Source organism: Furipterus horrens, unplaced genomic scaffold (assembly GCF_987537825.1).
Source record: "Furipterus horrens unplaced genomic scaffold, mFurHor1.1.pri manual_scaffold_17, whole genome shotgun sequence".
Lineage (NCBI taxonomy): Eukaryota > Metazoa > Chordata > Mammalia > Chiroptera > Furipteridae > Furipterus > Furipterus horrens.
Genome location: NW_028327187.1, coordinates 13,101,778 through 13,123,917, shown reverse-complemented (window position 1 = coordinate 13,123,917; position 22,140 = coordinate 13,101,778). Strand labels below are relative to the sequence as shown.

The window sequence follows — 22,140 nt, the reverse complement described above, 5'->3', positions numbered from 1 at the left end:
TTATACATAAAATTTTAAGGGCTCCACTAAAAACTGTTAGAATAAATAAATTAAAGCTACAGAATACAAAATTAACACAAAGAACAGCTGCATTCCCATAAATTTACAAAAATTATCTGAAAGTGATATGAAGAACAATCTCATTTATAATAACATCAAAAAATAAAATATTCCATTTCCATCCATGCTGTCACAAAAGGTAGGAATTCTTTTTTCTTTCTGCTGTGTAGTATTCCATTGTGTAAATGTACCACAGTTTTTTACTGATGGGCACTTGGGCCGTATCCAACACTTGGCTATTATAAATAGCGCTGCTATGAACATAGGGGTGCATAAGTTCTATTGAATTGGTGTTTCAGGATTCTTTATGCTAAGTGAAAAAAGCCAATTGGGGAAAGACAAATACCATATGACCTCACTTATAACTAGAATCTAATGAACAAAATTAACTAATGAGGAAAACAGAACCACAGACATGGAAACATGGAGCAGACTGACAGCTGTAGGAGGGGAGTTGGGAGGAGGGAATGGTGGAAGGAAGGGAAAGGGACTAATCATAGAACAAGTATGAACGACTCCTGGACAGGGACAACGAAGAAGGGATTGACTGTGGGAAAGAAGAGTGGGCTGGGCAAAGGGGAGCAAAAGGGATAAAATGGGAGAACTGTAATAGAATAAATAATAAAATATATAGACAGAAAAAGTAAACAAATACTGTGTAAATGAAAGTGATACACAATTTATAATTTTATAATAGGATTTACATAATTAAAATACCTGGATATAAATTTTTAAAAATCAAATACTTAGGAATAAATTTAAATAGAGGTGAAAGATATGTATACTGAAAACTGAAAGACATCAATAAAAAAAGCTGAAGACACAAATAAATGTAAAGATAATGTGTTCTTGAATTAGAACAATTAATATTGTTAAAGTTTCCATACTGCCTAAAAGTGATCTACAGATTGAATGCAATCCGTATCAAAATTCCATTGGTGTTTTTCACAGAAATAGGAAAAACTATCCTAAAATTTGTATGGAAACACAAAAACCCCTAATAGCCAGTAATGCTGAGGAAAAAAAGAACAAAACAGAGGGTATCATACGTCCTGATTTCAAACTATATTACAAAGCAATAGTAATCAACACAGTAAAGTACTGGCATAAAAACAGGCATTTAAACCAATGGATCAAGAGCCCAGAAACAAACACGTGCATATAAGGTCAACTAATCTTAGACAAGGGAACCAAAAAACACACAATGCCCATAGTGTCTTCAATAAGTAGCATTAAAAATACTAGAAACTGCACCCCTATCTTATACCACTCAAAAAATTAACTCAAAATAGATTAATGACTGAAAGGAAATACCTGAAAGTGTAAAATTCATAGAAAAAAACCTAAGTAATAAACGTCTTGACACTTGCCTTGGCAAAAATTTTGGATATGACTCCAAAGCACAAGCAACAAAAGCTTAATAAACAAGCGGGACTGCATCAAACTAAAAGGCTTCTACACAGCAAAGAAAACAGTCAAAAAATTGAAAGACAAACTTTAGGAGAAAATATTTGCAAACCATATATCTGATAAAGGAGTAATAACCAAAATATTGCCAAGAAAAATACAGTAAAAATGGGCAAAGAACCTCTTAAACACTTGCTATTACTTGTTTTTTTGTTTGTTTTTGCTTTTGATAACAGCAATACCAACAGGTGTGAGGTGTTATCTCATTGTAGTTTTGACTTGCATTTTCCTAATAGCCAGTGAGGTTGAGCATCTTTATATTTGCCCATTTGTATGTCATCTTGAGAGCGGTGTCTGTTCAGGTCTTCTGCCGATTTTTTATTTGGATTGTTTGTTTGGTGTTGAATTGTATGAGTTCTTTATATATTTTGGATATTAATACCTTGTCAGAGATATTTGCATACCCATGTACTATTCACAACTGCCAATATATAGAAATGACCAAAATGAATGGATAATGAAAATATTTTATGTATATACATTGGGATATTGTGCAGTCATAAAAAAAGGAAATATTGCCATTTGCTACAACCTGGATGGCATTATTCTAAGTGAAATAATGCTAGACAGAGAAAGATAAGTTCACTATGCTATTATATGCAGTCTTTTAAAAAAGTCAGTTTCATAGATAGAGAGAGTAGAACAGTGGTTGCCATAGATTAAGAGGAGCAGGAAATGGGGAGATAGATGTAGGTCAAATGTTTAGATAGAAGATGAATAAGTTCTGATAATCTAATGCACAACATGGTAACTATAATTAATAACATGGCAATGTATACTTTGAATTTGCTAAGGTATATCTTAAGAGTTTTCATCATATACACACATGTGAGTTGATGGATATGTTACATTATCTTGATCTTAGCGATCATCCTACAATATACACTTATATCAAATAATTATGTTGTATACTTTAAATATATATAGGCTTTATTGGGATCCAGTAAAGGAAAAGGTCAGTTGGGGATATATGTACTTCCTGTGTAGTAGGATGTAGTTGAATGGTTCACGGTACCTTCAGTGTACAGCTAAATGATTGCTAGCTGTGCCAGTTCTAAGTAGCTTTCAGTAACATGCCTATTGCCCATTATACAAATTCATTTGACAGGGCTAGAAGTTCTGGTAAAACGTGAACTAATCTTATGGCTTTCAGCACCAAAAACATGTAGGTAGTAGAAAAGTTACAGTTTGAAATGTGTAAAGCCAGAAGCTGGTTTGTAGAAAATCTTCTAATCACAGAACATATAAAAGTATATGGGAGATTTTCTGTCTTAATACCTTGTTAAAACTATCAATAATAGCAATATATTAAAACACATTTTAATCAATTATTTTCTATTCTTTATAGAAAATACTATTAAGAAACAATTTTTATGTTACTGGACAATTAAAGAGTATACAGCCAAAAACATTTAAAAATTTCAGTGTTAAGCATTAATAACATCCTTATTTTCTAGATTTTGTGATGTAGATTATTTGCCAGCTTTTTAATCTTGTAGTTTTTTGTAACTTTTTAATGTTCTAAACAAATGACAAATGTATTTGATTCTGAATTTATAATTTTTAATTTTTCAGTATAGTTCTCTAAACTATAAACTTTAGTCCCTACAAAAACAAACAGATATTTTGTCAATTATCATTCAATAAAGTTGGGAAAAAAGAAAATGGACAAAAAACACAACAAGACATTTCACCGAAGGATATAAAAATGACAAAATAGCAGATTTTCCTTCTTTTTTTTATGGTGAAATATACATAATTTTTGTTATTATAACCATTTGTAAGTGTACAATTCAGTACATTAAATATGTCCACGATGTTCTGTAAACATCAACACAAAATCATTATCCAAAATATTTTTATAAACCCAACAAAAACTCCATATTCATTAAACAATGACTTGCCCTTCCCCGCCCCATCCCTCAATTTGCCTATTTTAGGTATGTCATAAAAGTAAAAGGATACAGTATTTGTCATCTGTGTCTGGCTTATTTCACTAACTATAATGTTTTCAAGGATCTCCCATGTTATATCATATATCAACAGTTCATTCTTTTTTTTTTTTTTTTATCCTAGCAATGGAATTGCTGGTTCAAAAGGCAGTTCCATTTTTAGTTTTTTGAGGAATCAACAGTTCATTCTTTTTATGACTGAATCATGTTACATTATTCATATATACCTTATATTGTTTATCATTCATCTGCTGATTGACACCTGGGGTGCTTACACCTTTTGGATATTGTGAATAATGCTGCCATGAACACTGTACAAGTTAGTGATTGAGCCCCTGTTTTTAATTCTTTTGAATATATATCTACGAGTAGAATTGACTGTCTTGCGGTAACTTTATGTTGAAGCTTTTGAGAACTGCCAAACTGTTTCACACAGAAACTGTGTATTTTCACATCCCCACCATCAATGCACAATGGTTCCAAATTCTCCATACCCTTGTCAACACTTAACTTTATTTTTTTAAATTATAGATAGCCTTGTAGGAGCGAATGTTATCTCATTGTGGTTTTATTTACATTTTCTCTAGTGAACAATAATGTTGAGCATCTTTGCATGAGGCTATTGGTAATACGTATATCTTATTTGGAGAAATGTTTAGTTAAGCCCTTTGCCCAATTTTGAATTGTTTTGTTTCTATTTCTGTTGTTGAGTTTTAGGTATTACTCACGAATTCTGAACAATAATCTCTTATAAGATATCTAGTTTGAAAATATTCTACCTAATTTTTTAGATTGTCTTTCACTTTATTCATAGTATCCTTTGATGCACAAAGTTTGTTAATTTTCATGAAGTCCAATTTATTTTTTAAATTTGTTTCTTATGCCTTTAGTGTCATTCATGAAATCACCAAATCCAATTTCATTAGGAGTTTGGGCAGCGTTTTCTTCTAAGAGTTTTACAATTTCACATTGAAATTTTAGGTCATTGATCAATTTTGAGTTAATTTATGTATATGTTATAAGGGTAAAATTTCATTCTTTAAGATGTGAATATCCAGTTCTCCAGATATCACCTGTGAAAACAGTTATTTCCCCATCAAATGGTCCTGGTACCTTTGTCAAAAATGAATCAATCACATATATGATGGTTTATTTCTGGGCCTTATATCCTATTCCACTGGTGTAATTTTCCTTAATACCAGTACCATACTATTTTGCTTGGTATAGCTTTCTAGAAAGTTTTACAGTGTGGAATTGCAAGTCCTCCAAGTTTATTAATCTCTTTTAAGATTGTATTGGCTAATATGGGTCTCCTGATAGTCCATATGAATTTCAGGATGGGTTTATTTTTACCAAAAAAAAAAAAAGTCATTGAAATTCTGATAAGGGTTACATTGAATCTATAAATTCTTTTAGGTAGTATTTCCATCTTAAGAACATTAGATCTCCCAAGCCATAAACAGAGTATGCCTTTGTATTTATTTTGGTCTTCTTTAATTTCAGCAATACATCAAACACATCCGCACTTCTTTTATATTTTAAGCAAGCGACAAAGACCCAGTTTACCAGGTTTATTATTTTAAAGCTAAGCTTAACATCTTAAACAACTGTCAAAATTTGCTACTACATTACCAGCATTCATGCACAACTAGGAAACATACTGAATTTCTATTAAACCAGAAAATTATTACCATTAAGGCATTAATATCTTAAACTACTAAATACTAAAAACAAAACTGAAATTATTTTTGTGCAAGATTACTTGACTCATGTTCAAACACAATGGAAAAGCAGGTCTACACTACTGTTAGTACAGGAAAGAATCACGGCCATCTTGGGAAATATTTAATAAGAAAGTAAAGTGCACACAGAAATTTAGAACACTTTTAAGTATAAAAAAGGGGTGCTATTGTGTGGTCCCAACAATATACTCAAGTCTATATCAAATAGGGACTACAATGAACTGATTACAAATTAGATTCAGTATAAACTGAATATTGAGTTTTTCAAAATCCTCGGAAAGTGCTCCTGTTAATCCTCAAATGGTGCTTGTTATAGTTCAACTTTTCTGTTTAATCCCTGCATTGAATTACTTGTTATGCAAGTGGTGCAGCTGCTCCTTGCCATTTATCATTAAGATGTTTAGACATCCTCAACTTCTACTCTTTGTAATATTGACAATCTCCCTGTAGTGATTTTTCTGCCATTAACTATTTTAGAAGTTAAAATAGATATGAAATTTCCCATCCCGCTTCCACCGAATGATTTAGAGAATGAACTCAGGCTTCCCTGACCTAGTGAACTGAAGGAAGTAAATCCTGTATCAAAAGAAGAAAATCCGGACTTCCGGTCAAGATGGAGACATAGGTAGACATGATTTGCCTCCTTGCACAACCATTAGGATTACATCTACTTCAAAACACAAAAAACCAGAACAACCAGAAAATTGAACTGCATGGAAGTCCAACAAACAAAGATATAAAGACGTAATACTCATCTAGAGGGGTAGGAGAAGCGGAAATGGAGAGCCAGGGTGGAGAATGTGGTGTGGTAGCAGCAGCAGCAAGGCAGTTGCTGTCGCTGGCCTGCAGAAAGCAGCCACACATTACAAAAGCCTGGAGGGACACCTGGGGAGCAATCCCAGTCTCAGGCCAGACTGCACAGCTCATGGTTCCAGCGCCAGGAAAATAAAGCCTTATTGCTTCTGGCTATGAAAAGTGGGGGGTGCGGGGGGGAATAAGAACCTTCCTGTTTCTCGGGATAGCCTGTTTTGAGGGACCCCAGGGTCCTAGAACACCTGCAAACCCACTTACTCTGGGAATGATCATCAGAGCAACAGCTAGAGGGGTGCCAATTGCATACAGGAAGCAGGTGAAGTGACTGGAAAAGGGGCGAGTGCCGAGCATTGTTCCCTCTCTGACTTCTCCCCAACATACAGTGCCAGGAGGCTGTGAAACTGGTCACCCAGCACTCCCAAATACCTAAGGTTCCTCCCCTTACAACATAACAGGTGTGACAGCTCTACCTAATACACAGAGGCAAACACAGGATACTGTCAAGTTGAGGAGACAGAGATGCATAACCCAAAAGAGGGAACAGATCAAGGTTCCAGAGGGAGAACTAAATGACGAGCAGATAGCCAACCTAACAGATGAAGAGTTCAAAACACCAGTTATAACAATGCTCACAGAAATGACCAAGTACAACAAACACATAAGGGAAAAAGTAAAGGCTACATTAAATAAAATGAAGGAAAATCCACATGAAACTAGTGGTGAGAGGAAGGAAACCAGGGTTCAAATGAACAGATTGGAACATAAGGAAGAAATAAACATTCACCCAGAACAGAAAGAAGAAAACAAATGGAGAACAATGAGGAGAGGCTTAGGAACCTCTGGGACAACTTTAAATGTACCGACATCCAAATCATCGGGGTGCCAGAATGAGAAGAAGAAGAGCAAGAAATCGAAAACTTAAGTTGAAAAAATAATGAAGGAAAACTTCCTTAATTTGGTGAAGGAAATAGACAAACAAGTCCAGGAAGCACAGAGTCCCAAACAAGCTAGACCCAAAGAGGACCACACCAAGATATATCATAATTAAAATGCCAAAGGTAAAAGATAGAATCTTAAAAGCAGCAAGAGAAAAGCAGAGAGTTACCTAGAAAGGGGTTCCAGTAAGACTATCAGTGGATCTCTCAAAAGAAACTTTGCATGCAAGACTGGCAAAAAGTGTTCAAAGTGATGAAAAGCAAGGACCTACCTACAACCAAGATTACTCTTTCCAGCAAAGCTATCATTTAGAATGGAAGGGCAGATAAAGTGCTTCCCAGACAAGGTAAAGCTGAAGGAGTTCATCATCACCAAGCCCTTATTATATGAAATGTTAAAGGGGCACATTTAAGAAAAAGAACAAAACTATGAATATTAAAATGACAACAAATTCACAACTATCAACAAATGAATCTAAAATATAAAAACAAACTAAGTAAACAACTAGAACAGGAACAGAACATTAGATATGGAGACCATATGGAGGGTTATCAGACAGGATGTGGAAGGGGCAGGATAGGGGGAAAGGTGCAGGGATCAAGAAGCTTAACTGGTAGGTACAAAATAAACAGGGGAATGTTAAGAATAGTATAGAAAAGGGTTAAGCTAAAGAACTTACATGCATGACCCATGGACATGAACTAATGGAGGTGGGATTGCTGGAGGAAAGGGATGTACCAGGCAAAGGATGGCAAAAGAGAAAAAAATGGGGACAACTGTAACAGCATAACCAATAAAATATACTTTTTAAAAAAGGAAAAAATAAAAGAAAGTAAATGGAAAAGCAGAACTTATTGCATGACTCATGGACATGAACTAAGGGGTGATTGCAGGAAGGAAGGGATATACAGGGCAGAGGGTTGCAAAGGGGGAAAAATTGGGACAACTCTGCTAGCATAATCAGTAAAATATACTAAAAAAAAAAATGAGGAAGAAAATCTGCCTCCAGAAGACAGAAATCGACTGAAGGCAGAGAAACATGACCCTCTGCCCTGGCTCCTGTTTACATGGGAGCCCTTCTGATTTCCCAAAAGGTCCTCAAATGTGTCTTCACAGAAATTGAAGGTAATTGGGTCTCTTCTACCAAAAAGTTTCCTAAAGCCATCACCTGGGTTACAAAATGTGAAGACAAACAAAGGCACTGACAGAATGATTTCTACCTCCACCTTCACCATTTAATCCTTCTTTACATATTTGTCACAGATGTTCTGTTTTCTGGTTAACTTAAAAGTAAAATCATGAAAAGACAAGCCACATAGTGGGGAAAAAATATCTGTAAAGCATATTTTTTATAAAGGACCTGTGTCAAAAAATATATGTATATATATTGTAAAAGAGGTCTTACTATGCATTAAGAAAAAAAATTAGAATTGGAGAAAGGGTTTAAATGATATTCCACCAAATACAATAGAATGAGCAATAAGCAAATGAAAAGATGCTCAACCTCATTACAGCTTAAGGAAATGGAAAGTGAAACCACAATGAATTGCCACTTCATACAAACTAAAATCATTATAATCACAAAGATAGGCAATACCAAGTGATGGTGAGGATATGGAAGAATGTGAACTCTCATATATTGCAGGTGGAAATGTAAAATAGTACAGCCAATTTGGAAAACAGTTTGGCAGTTCCTTTATAAAAGCTAAATAAATACTTACCCTATAATCCAGGATTCTACTCTAAATAATCTATGTAAGAGAAATGGAAACACACAAGGACATTTAATCTGGTGGTCATAGCAGCATTTATTAATTGTAGCCAAGAGGAAAAAAGGGCGAGAATTCAACTTTCTATTGAGTGCTGAATGGAGAAAAAACTCTTGTGTTATATTTATAAAACTGAATAATATTCGGTTCTAAAAAGGGAATAAAATACTGTTACATGCTACCACAAAAATAAACCTCAAAAAGATTTTATTAAGTGAAGGAGGCCAAACTCAATATAATAGATATTATATGTTTCATTTATATGAAAACAGTCAGAAAAGGCAGATCTTTAGACAGAGATCAGTGGGACCCTCGTACTGAGATGGGAACAGGACTGATTATAAGCAGGGTTGAGGTAATTTTGGGGAATAATAAAAAATCCTAAAAGTGGGCTGTGGTGGCCGCTGTACACTATACAAATTTACAAGAAAACAACAAATGAATTGTGCATATACAATGGATAATTTTTATCGTATATGATACCTCAGTAATGCTGAAAAAGAGAGATTGAAGATTTTAACTAAAAATTACAGTTACAATTTAAAAATTCACTTGAGACCTTAATAACAGAATGGAGACAGGACAAAAGAGCCAATCTGAGCAACAGAACAGCAACAAAAAAATGTTGAAACAAAACACAGCCTCTGGACCAATATCAAAATGTCTAGCATACAAGTCATCAGAGTGCCAGAAAAAGAAAAAATACACACACACACAAATAAATAAATGTGTGTGTGTGTGTGTATATATATATATATATATATATACACACACACATTTATATATATATAAAAATGTCATTTAGAATGGAAGGGCAGATAAAGTGCTTCCCAGACCAGGTAAAGCTAAAGGATTCATCATCACCAAGCCATTATATGAAATGTTAAAGGGACACATTTAAGAAAAAGATCAGAACTATGAACATTAAAAACTATGAATATTAAAATGACAAGAAACTCACAACTATCAACAAATGAATCTAAAAAATAAAAACGAACTAAGTAAACAACTAGAACAGGAACAAAACATTAGATGTGGAGACCATACGGAGGGTTATCAGGAGGGAGGGGGAAGGGGCAGAATGGGGGGAAAGGTGCAGGCATGAAGAACCATAACTGGTAGGTATAAAATATACAGGGGGGATGATAAAAACAGAAAAGTAAATGAAAAGGTGGAAGAACTTATATGCATGACACATGGACATGAACTAATGGTGGGTGCTGGAGTGAAGGGATGTACTGGGAAGAGTGTGGCAAAGGGGAAAAAATTGGGACAACTATAATAACAATCAATAAAAATATTTTGAAAAAGAAAAACATCGGCCTCCAGAAGATAGAAATCGACTGAAGGCAGAGAAACATGACCCTCTGCCCTGGCTCCTGCTTACATAGGAGCCTTCTGATTCCCCAAAAGGTCCTCAAATGTGTCTTCATAGAAATTGAAGGTAATTGGGTCTCTTCTACCAAAAAGTTTCCTAAAGCCATCACCTGGGTTACAAAATGTGGAGCCAAACAAAGGAACTGACAGAATGATTTCTACCTCCACCTTCACCATTTAATCTTTCTTTACATATTTGTCACAGATGTTCTGTTTTCTGGTTAACTTAAAAAGTAAAATCATGAAAAGACAAGCCACATAGTGGGGAAAAAATATCTGTAAAGCATATTTTTTATAAAGGACCTGTGTCAAAAAATATATGTATATATATTGTAAAAGAGGTCTTACTATGCATTAAGAAAAAAAATTAGAATTGGAGAAAGGGTTTAAATGATATTCCACCAAATACAATAGAATGAGCAATAAGCAAATGAAAAGATGCTCAACCTCATTACAGCTTAAGGAAATGGAAAGTGAAACCACAATGAATTGCCACTTCATACAAACTAAAATCATTATAATCACAAAGATAGGCAATACCAAGTGATGGTGAGGATATGGAAGAATGTGAACTCTCATATATTGCAGGTGGAAATGTAAAATAGTACAGCCAATTTGGAAAACAGTTTGGCAGTTCCTTTATAAAAGCTAAATAAATACTTACCCTATAATCCAGGATTCTACTCTAAATAATCTATGTAAGAGAAATGGAAACACACAAGGACATTTAATCTGGTGGTCATAGCAGCATTTATTAATTGTAGCCAAGAGGAAAAAAGGGCGAGAATTCAACTTTCTATTGAGTGCTGAATGGAGAAAAAACTCTTGTGTTATATTTATAAAACTGAATAATATTCGGTTCTAAAAAGGGAATAAAATACTGTTACATGCTACCACAAAAATAAACCTCAAAAAGATTTTATTAAGTGAAGGAGGCCAAACTCAATATAATAGATATTATATGTTTCATTTTATATGAAAACAGTCAGAAAAGGCAGATCTTTAGACAGAGATCAGTGGGACCCTCGTACTGAGATGGGAGCAGGACTGATTATAAGCAGGGTTGAGGTAATTTGGGGGAATAATAAAAAATCCTAAAAGTGGGCTGTGGTGGCCGCTGCACACTATACAAATTTACAAGAAAACAACAAATGAATCGTGCATATATAATGGATAATTTTTATGGTATATGATACCTCGGTAATGCTGAAAAAGAGAGATTGAAGATTTTAACTAAAAATTACAGTTACAATTTAAAAATTCACTTGAGACCTTAATAACAGAATGGAGACAGGACAAAAGAGCCAATCTGAGCAACAGAACAGCAACAAAAAAATGTTGAAACAAAACACAGCCTCTGGACCAATATCAAAATGTCTAGCAGACAACTTATCAGAGTGCCAGAATGAGAAAAAAATGTTTGATAAAAGTTAAGTTCACATATTCAACCACCTCAGCAAACCCAAATAAAATACACTGAAACAAAAACACACTCAGAAATATCATAGTGAAACTGCTAAAAACCAAAATTACACACAAAATAAGTTTGGATGCAGCTACAAAACATAACACATTTCATATGAGGAAACAATGATTCAACTCAACTGCAAATTTCTTATGAGAAACTATGGAGGACAAATATGTAGACAAATAAGGAGAGCAGCAACTATGGCTGAAATTGTGCCCATGTAAATCCCACTTCTCTCTCTCTCTCCTACCAAAAATAAAAGTTCTTAACATAAAAGGAAGATCGTTAAAACCTGGGCCCAAAGCATTGGGAATAGAGGACAGAGCAAAATCAATACCAGGCCTACCACCTTTAAGAACAAAAGCCTAATTTCACAATGTGGGGACATCCACTAGTGAGAAGCAACTATATCTGGGTAAAGGGAGAAAAGAAAGTTTTAGCCCTAGGGAGGGAACAGAAATACATGATGAAATTAGCATTACATCGGAAGATGCAAGACTTGTGAAGGCCATACCCCAAGACACAAATTCACAGTGCCTGCTTAACACTGAGTCTTAATTAGAACGGTAGAGAATACCCCTCTCTCCTCAACCACATGCTAACAAGCATCAAGTAAAATTATAGTGATATGTTTACAGAAGAAAGCTGAAGGAGACAGGCCCTCTCTGAATAGTAGTGCAAAGTCAGAAACCCAAAGCCAAGGAGGGACACAAAAACAAAGGTTCAAATTCTCTGGTACACTGAGGGAAACCACAATAATAAGCTTCAAAAACTTGATTTGACACACAAAAAATCTACATTAATAGCCTAAACAAAGGAAAGTTGTGCTTTCCTCAAAGATTAAAAAATATGTACTTCAGTATCTACTATCTTATATATAGCATGTCTGACTACCAACAAAATTTACAATTCATACAAAATCAAAGGGACAAAGAACAGACTGAAAAACATGCGAACTTCAAAACCAGACTCAGATACAAGATTTGGGAACTAACAGAGCATTTAAAATAATGAAGTTATGTTAAAAATGTACACAACAGGCAAGATCACTCATGTAATATCAGAAGAGAGACGGAAACTCAAAGAATCAAATGAAAATGGTAGAAATAAAAAACACATTAACACAAATGAAAAAGGCATAAGTAAACTCAACACAAATAATCAGGAAACTCAAACATAGGTCAGCCTAAACAACCCAATATCAACGATGCAAACAGAAGTACAAAAGATAAAAACAAAACAAAACCATCGTTCAAGACAGAACTATGGAGAAATTAAAAAGATCAGTAGTAGTTGCCTGAGGTTAGGGGTTGGGGGGAGAAATAGGTGGAATACAGAGGGCTTTTAGAGCAGACTCTGTTTGATTTTTTAATGATGGATACATGGCATTATACATTTATTCAAAGCCACAGAAGGTACAACAAACAGCAAGAATGATCCCAAATGTAAACTATGGACTTTGGATGTTGATGTGTCAATGTAGATTCATCATTAAAAATGTACCACTCTGGTTGGAAATACTGATAATCAGGGCAGGGTAAAGTATTTGTGGAGGTAAGGGGTATAGGAAATCTCTGTACCTTCCTCTCAGTTTTGCTATGAGCCTAAAACTGCACTGAAAGATAAAATCTGTTAAAAAAGAAAAACCTGCCATACTCTTTTAAGAAATAGTTTTCAACTAGCATTAATACTGTGCTGTCAGTACTGTTTCTAAAAATGCATGTTTTCCCCAAAATAAAGTGTCTCTGTGGTAATTTTAATTAATATTTGTATAATGAGTAAGCTATATGTCCACACATTTTTTTAACATGTGGTCTTCCAATTGTTTCAGCACCTTTTGTTAAAAAGATTATCCTTTCCATATTGGTCTTTTGCGTCCGAGTTGAAAATAATTAACTAGATTTCTGTGGGTCTAGTCCTGTACTCCTAACACTGTTCCACTGACCCTTGTGTTTCACCAATACCACATACCACTGATTACTCCATCTTTAGAAGTGTATAAATCAGGTAGTGTGATCTTTCAAACTATTTTTTACTTTTTCAGAACTGCTTTTGTTATTTTAACTTCTTTGCATTTTAATATAAATTTTAGAATAAGCTTGGCTATATCTACAAAGAGGTTGCTGAGATTTTGGTTTGGATGACACTGACTCTATAGATGAAATTGGGGAGCTTTTATATTAAATTGGGTTCCCAAACCCAGTACCACCATGGGGGTGGGGGATCCCTCACACCAACCAACAATTCTCAGACACCAGCAAGGTATCTGAGAATTAAACTCAATTCTGACACGACCTACCCGGAAATAGCATAAGATTCCAAAGGTTAAGGGTTCAATCCTACAAGACTGTCCCCATGCACACACATACATATATATGCACACTTCAGGCACCAAATGAAAGCCCAGGTTACCTGTGCTTCTGACCCACTAGTCGCAGATTGGAGGTTCAAAGGAGCCCTCCAACTCAATATGCCAATCCAACTCCAGGTTGTCTCACCTGTACTTCTGACCAACTGACTATAAATCAGAAATTCCCACAACTCCCTCCTTGGGTTTGATTAATTTGCTAGATAGCTCACTGAACTCAGAGAAACATGTTACTGACTAGAGCACCAGTTTATTGGAAAAGGATTTAACTCAGAAAAAGCCAGATGGAAGAGATGCATAGAGCAATGTATATATGAGAAGGGGTGCAGAACTTCCAGACCACCTCCAGGCATGCCACTCTCCCAACATCTCCATGTGTTCACCAACCCCAAAGCTCTCCAAACTCCAGGCACTTGCATTTTTATGGTGGCTTCATTTAAAAAAAATAAAAAAGAAAAGGCATGATTGATTAAATCATTGGCCTATGGTGACTGATTTAATCTCCAGAGGCTGGTAGTGGTACTGAAAGTTCCAACCCTCTAATCACATAGTTGGTCTGTGAGCTCATCCACTCTGGAGGGGTTTGTTGGGTCTCCATTCTCGCATCTTTCTCTTTTAGATCAATCTTTAGAAAAGACCTATTTGTCATACATCACTAGGATACTGCCTCCCCCAAAGTCTGAAGTCACATATTAAAGGGAGGAAAAAAAGTGAACACTGAAACCTGTTCTCAACACCTCAGACGGAAAAACCTAGAAAATATTTGCCAAAAAATTACATTCTGATGTGTCTGAGCAAATAAGAGCAAGCTTTTGCAAAAATTCTGATCTAAAAATACTTGGAGCTTGAACTGATGTGCGGGGAACACTGCAGGCAAAGGGGATTCCAGCTGGAAGCTGCTGAATCTGAGACTCGGGGCCATCCTGTCATTGGAGGGCCCATCTCTCCTTGGGTAGCAGTCCTTGAGGACTCCACTGCCACCTTAGGGGAGACCTGGAGGTTAGTGGCCGACCTGGTCCCTAAACTGTAGCAGCCCAGCTCTTGATGTAGAAAGCAGAGTGGTCATCAGGGATTCATAAAGGCCTACACCCTTCTTACTCCCAAGCACACTTGTTTCTTGCTCCATTCTCATCTCTACAGAGCCTACGTGAAGCTCTAATTTGTCAAGAAAAAATGAGTTCTAACTAGGGCCCGGGTACGTAGGAAGGAGAAGGTGGTGTCTCTTCCTTGGCCTCTCCTGTGGCACAGCCTGTCCCTTGAGGACGTTCCCCTTCTCTGCTTTCCTTGGGGCCTACAACCTGGTGAATTGGCATTCCCTTCTGAACTCAGAGGTGAGGTCAGAGGTCAGAGCACACTGTGGCGTACACCCCACTTGCCCTTCACCTTTGATATCCCCTGGGGTAGAGGGAGGGTGGGTGCAAGAATAGGTGCCCCCACCCCCTGCAGAGCTAAGACCCTCAAGAGGGAAATCTGGTCTTTTGAGTTTCAGAGCATTTGGGAAATGTGCAAACTGTCTTTGCTCCCCTAGCTCCCCCTTCTATCTTGCCTTTACTCAGGTCCTTCTCAGCAACAAGAGAAAATAAGATGAAAAGGTCAAAAGATTTGGCTCCTGCCCACTGGTAGTCCCTCTCCCCCAGTGTTTGTGTGTCAAGTGACAAAGCTGTTTTTCCTGGTGACCCTGATTATATTCAGTACCTTATAGACTATATGCATAGGCCTGCTTGGTCTTCTCTATACTGGACTTCTGTTTTGCTTTTAGTTTTTCTGTTTTATTTAAGGAATCGACTAGACACACAAAGCAGTTGAATTTTTATATATATTTCAGTATACTACACAATTATAAGCTCATTTTGCTTGTGTCTCCACATACACACACAAAAAGACCTGTTAAAATTATACCTGTTGCTTAAATACAGTATTTCTGATAATTGTAGCATAAGACAATGGAAAAGAATAAAAAACTGGACATGAGTTAGTATTAATATGAAGTAGATGGTTTTAAGTTCATATGCATATTATAATCCCATGGGCAACAATTTTAAAATAAAAAATACACTAAAATGAGATTTCTTATTGCTAACTTTAAGGTGATTTCAAAATATTTAATGATTCTAATATGGGCATACAAATATTTGATTTTTTATTGGGGTTTCTCTAATTGCAAATGAGCACCTTTTCATTTGCTACTTTTCCATCCCTATCCCTATCTTCTTCAGTGAGGTGTATATTCAGGTCTTTTGTCCAATTTCTAATTGGGTTGTTTGGCTTTTTTTATTGTTGTTAATACTTAAAACATTTTTTTTAAGATTTTATTTATTTATTTTTAGAGAGAAGGGAAAGGAGGGAGAAAGAGAAAGAGACACACATCAATGAGTGGTTGCCTCTTGCACGCCCCCAACTGGGGGCCTGGCCTGCAACCCAGGCATGTGCCCCAACCAGGAACCTAACCAGCAACCCTTTGGTTTGAAGACCAGTGTTCAATCCACTAAGCCACACCAGCCAGGGCAATAATTCAAACTTTCATTGTGATTTCTACCAGCAGGTATGCCCCAGATAATGAAGTTGAGATACAAAAACTGAGTAGCACAGAAGTTGAATTTGGGCTTTGCAGTCAGTCAGAACCAGGTTTTATACGCTCACTACACCCACACTTGCCAGCAATGCGACCTTGCCATGCACTGTTCCTCATTTCAGCAGGTTGTTTGTTTTCTTATTGTTGAGCTTTAAGACATAACTTTTCTTCTTGTCTGTCATTTCATTTTCTTTACTGTTTTTTTCAGAGCAAAATTTTTCATGCAAAGCTGAGGGCTAAGCTGAGTGTGGAGCCACACGGATGGCCTGAGAGTCCAGAGCCCGCAGCCCAGCGTGCCCTACTCATGCAGCAGCGACTGGGGGGCCTCAGGAGGAGCCGCAGCATTTGCTCCAGCCGAGACCCCCACACACCACCCTCCCGTTGGCCCACTGTGGGTCCTGGATGTGGCTGCTGCCAGCCAGGACTGGAGCAGGTGGAGGAGCGACACTTGGCAGCTACGATTGAGAACTGCTGCTGGACATAGTGCTTCAGACAGCTCTGCAAGGACTGGGGCAGCTGCAGCGTGGCAGAGGATCCAAATATTTTAGAACACACTCCAGAGGTGAGCATTTAATTGAGGGACAGGGTGCTCTTTTGTCAGTAAGGCAGTGATTCTGGAGGCAGGTGCTGGGCCTGCCCAGTGAAGAGGTGTACCAAAATGAAAGCAGCAAGTTGATTTTAAGCAACTCCACAGTAGAATCATCTGAGTCACTTTTTCTTGTTTGAGAATCTAATAGAAAGTGATGAAGGGGTAAGCCCAGGCAGCAGTCACTGGCAAATTGTTGACCTAAGAGAGCATCATTATGATTCTATTGCTGAAAAACAGAAAGGTCTGGATGTGAAAAATCAAAAAGAGCCTTACAAGAAGAGAAGTTAAGACTAGAGAAGCTTTATATGATGCACAGCGTGAGGCAGCCAAGGCAGTAAAGCAGCGAAGGCTCCAAGGCTGGAGCAGGAAAGGCCGAGCGCAGCACATGAGCCACCCCACCAATAGTGCAGGATGTCAAACTCAGGACCAGAAGACAACATTGAATCTTGTTTGAGAAATATAAACTCACACTATGAATGTTTTCCAAGTAGTAGATGCTCCTCAGATGCCACAGTTTTGACAGCAAATACAGAAAGTAGTTGTGATGTAATGACCAAAACTAAATCAACTAGTACAAAGGATGACAGCACATCCTTAGATCTAGAGTAGGAAGATGACGAAAGAATTAATCCAATGCTTCCAATGATAGAGTGTTCTAAGACAGAAGAAGACATTCTCTGGGAAGCACTTAGGTGTAGTGGCAAGAAGTCTGGAAGTCACCCTGTGTCAGCCTCTGATGACTCCAATGGGCTGGAGTGGGAGAGTGATTTCATGAGTGCCTGTGGATGATAATGGCAATCCCAAGTATTCTGGATTGTAAATCTTGTTATAGAACTGGCTGATTGTGGCATGAAGCAGTCTGATGGAGATCAACAGAAACGAGAGAGTAAAATTTAGTGACCCTCTTTAGCATTTACAACCAAATGCTAAAAACCAACTACAATGAATAAATTATGCTAGGCCTTTTCGTAGGGAGGTATAAACCATGTTGTAAATGCTATTAGAAGGGACTAGGGGCCTGGTTCCCCTGTCACTATAAAGAACGTAGGTTGCACACTCTCCAAGTTCACTCCGCCACTTTGCATCCATTTCTGTCGGTTCTTACAGTTGCTCATCAGACCTCGGCCACCGAAATGGTAAAGCAGATTGAGAACATGGATGCTTTTCAGGAAGCCTTGAACAGTGCAGGAGATAAATTTGTGGTAGTTGACTTCTCTGCTACATGGTGTGGGCCTTGCAAAATGACCAAGCCTTTCTTTCATTCTCTCTCTGAAAAGTATACCAGTGTGTTGTTCCTTGAGGTAAAATGTGGATGACTGTCAGAATGTTGCTGCAGAGTGTAAAGTCAAATGCTTGCCAACCTTTCAGTATTTTAAAAAAGGACAAAAGGTGGATGAATTTTCAAGAGCCAATAGGAAAAACTTTAAGCCACCATCAATAAGTTAGTTTAACCATATTCTCTGAAAACATAACCACACACCAGCTCTTATATTTTTATTTACAAAAAAGAAAGATCAAGTATAGATACTATAATGCTCAACTGTCATCTAATATAAATGACAATAAAACATTAATTCTACCCTTAAAAAAAAAAGGACTAGGAATGATGGGCTATATGGGAATTGCTTCAGAATTAACTGCATTTTCAAAATCTGCCTTCTGATTTTCAAAAACAAATTAATGGTTCTGTCATGTTATCAATTATATTTATTTTAACTCCTTTATAGCATTCCTGTTTACACTATGTGTAGACTTTCATTTTCAAAATAATTAGTTTGCCTGGGCTGCTGTGGCTCAGTGGACTGAGTGCTGGCCTGCGAATCAAAGGGTCGCCAATCAGATTCCCAGTCAGGGCACATGCCTGGGATGCAGGCCAGGTCCCTGGTTGGGGACGCCTGAGAGGCAACCCGACATTGATGTTTTTGTCCCTCTCCTTCTCCCTCCATTCCTTTCTCTAAAAATAAAATAAATCATAAAACATTCCACTTACCAATTTCTTCTTAAATGGATTATGCTTTTTTGGGGGGTGGATTATGCTTTTGATGTTGTATTTAAACTCATCACCAAGAGGTCACATATTTGCATGTAATTTATTTTAGAAGTCTTACAGTTTTCCATTCTATATTTAACGCTATGATCCATGTTGAGTTATTTTTTGGGAAAAGTTTAAGGATTCTAATTAGATTCACTTTTTTACCTGTGGACATAACAATTGTTCTAGCATCATTTATTGAAAAGGAAATTCTTTCACCACTGGATAGCCTTTCTGCCTTTGGCAAAGATCAATTCACTATATTTTTTTTAGTATTTCTGAGCTAATCTGCTGCACTTTTTAAGTATAGTTTACTGATTATGTTATTACAGTTGTCCCAATCTTTTCCCTCTGACCCCCTCTGCCTAGTACCTACCTTCTATCCAGCAATGTGTCCCCTCTGCCCCGCCGCCACTTAGTTCACATCTAAGGATCATGCATAGAAGTTCTTCAGCTTCTCCATTACTTTACTATTCTTAACGCCCCCCCTGTCTATTTTTACCTACCAGTCATGGTTCTTGATCCATGCACTTTGTGCCCCATTCTGCCCCTTCCCCCTCCCTGCTGATAACCCTCCATATGTACTCCATATCTATGATTCTGTTCCTGTTGTAGTTGTTTGCTTAGTTTTTTTTTTCCAGATTCATTTGTTGATAGTTGTGAGTTTGTTGTCATTTCACTGTTCATTGTTTTGATCTTCTTTTTCTTAAATAAGTCCCTTTAACATTTCATATAATAAAGGCTTGGTGGTGATTAACTCATTCAGCTTTATCTTGTCTGGGAAGCACTTTATCTGCCCTTCCGTTCTAAATGATACCTTTGCTGGATAGAGTGATCTTGGTTGTAGGTCCTTGCTTTTCATCACTTTGAATACTTCTTGCCAGTCTCTTCTTGCCTGGAAAGTTTCTTTGGAGAACTCAGCTGACAGTCTTATGGGAACTTCTTTGTAGGTAACTCTGCTTTTCTCTTGCTGCTTTTTAAGAGTCTCTCTTTACCTTTAACCTTTAGTATTTTAATTATGATGTGTCTTGGTATGGTCCTCTTTGCGTCTAGTTTGTTTGGGACTCTCTGTGCTTCCTGGACTTGTTTGTCTATTTCCTTCACCAAATTAGGAAAGTTTTCATTATTTTTTCACATATGTTTTTAATTTCTTGTTCTTCATCTTCTCCTTCTGGCACCCTTATGATGTGGATGTTGGTATGTTTAAAGTTGTCCCAGGTTCCTAAGCCTCTCCTCGTTTTTTTCAATTCTTGTTTCTTCATTCTATACTGGTTGACTGTTTATTTCTTCCTTATGTTCCAAATCATTGATTTGAACCCCAGCTTCCTTCCCTTCACTATTGGTTTTGTGTGAATTTTTCTTCATTTCACTTAGTGTAACCCTCACCTCTTCCCTTATGCATTTGCCATACTCAAATCATTTCTGTGAGCATTGTTATCACTGGTGTTTTAAACTCTACATCTGTTAGGTTGGCTATCTCCTTTCTGCTTAGTTCTCCTTCTGGAGTCTTGATCTGCTCCCTCTTTGGGGCCATACTTCCTTGTCTCCTCCACTTCACAGCACCCTGTTGTTTTCCTCTGTGTATTAGGTAGAGCTGTCGCACCTGTTGCATTGTAAGGGGTGGAGCCTTAGGTACTGTCAGTGCTGGGCACCGGTTTCACAGCCTTGTGGTGCTATGTGTGGGGGAGAGGTCAGAGAGGGAACAATGCCACTTGCTTGGCACTCACCCCTTTTCCAGTCACTTCACCTGCTTCCCGTATGCGACTGGCACCCCTCTAGCTGTTGTTGCCCTGGTGATGGTTCCCAGAGTGGGCAGGTTTCAGTATATTCTACAACCGTGGGAGGCCTCTAAAAGGACTCTCCTGAGAGACCAGCAGTATCTTCTGCCACCCCAACCACCACTGGTTTTCACAGCCAGAAACAACGAGACTTTATTTTCCTGGTTCTGGAACCATGAGCTGCGCAGTCTGGCCTGGGTTCACTCCCCAGGTGTCCCTCCTGGCTTTTATAATGTGTGACTGCTCATTCTGCCGGCTGGTGGCAGCCACTGCCTTGCCACTACTGCCACCACTGCCACATTTCATCCTCTCCACCCTGGCTCCTTGTCTCCGCCCCTCCTACCCATCTGGATGAGTATTACTTCTATATATCTTTGTTGGACTTTCATATAGTTCAATTTTCAGGTAGTTCTCGTTGTTGTTGTTTTTTTTTTTTTGTTGTTGTTGTTGTTGTTGTTCTGAGGTAGATATAATCCTTCTTATGGTTGTACAAGGAGGCGAAGCGTATCTACCTATGCCTCTATCTTGGCCAGAAGCCCTCTAACCTACTATATTGATCTGAGTGTCTATCCTTTTACCAGTAACATGCTGCCTTCCTAACTGTAGTTTTATACTGAGTCTCTATACCAGGTAATGTTAAGTCTTCCAACTTTGTGCTGCTTCTGCACTACTTGTTACTTGTTAGTAATAATTTGCCTTTCCATAAGAAGTTTAGATTCAGCTTACCAATACCTACAAAATATATTAATCACTGGTGCGATTCCCCGTCAGGGCACATGACTAGGTTGCATGTCAGGTCCCCAGTTGGGGGCGCAAGTGAGAGGCAACCACAAAGTTGTTTCTCTCCTTCTCTATCTCCTTTCCCCTCTCTCTAAAAATAAATAAATAAATAAACAAATAAATAAATTATATTTAAAAAAATCTATGAAATTCTGTGTAACACTTTAAAGAGGACCAATCATCTCAATACATTTAGAAAAAGGCATTTGAAAAACCATACTTTCATGATAAAAATTCTCAGAAAACTGAAAATAGAATGGGAAAAATTTACCCTAATAAAGGGCATCTAAGAAAAACCTACAGAAAATAGATTGGAAACAAGGAAACATGCCCTCCCTCTCTACTCTATTCAACATTGTATTGGAAGGGTTACCAATACACAGCAAGAATATTATAAGGCACACATGTTGGAAAGGGAGGAATTCAAAAGACCTTTA

General features: G+C 37.3%; 1 long non-coding RNA gene and 3 pseudogenes across 2 annotated transcripts in view; 2 read left to right on the top strand and 2 right to left on the bottom strand.

Moving 5' to 3' along the window:
• The window catches only part of LOC149990556 (uncharacterized), an 89,316-nt gene that overhangs the window by 42,679 nt on the left and 24,497 nt on the right, over positions 1 to 22,140 (bottom strand). The gene's annotated exons all lie outside the window — the stretch shown is intronic.
• On the bottom strand, positions 5,569 to 14,550 carry LOC149990559 (dnaJ homolog subfamily B member 6-like; annotated as a pseudogene).
• Positions 14,806 to 18,010, top strand: LOC149990558 (AP-1 complex-associated regulatory protein pseudogene; annotated as a pseudogene).
• LOC149990557 (thioredoxin pseudogene) lies at positions 18,247 to 18,564 on the top strand (annotated as a pseudogene).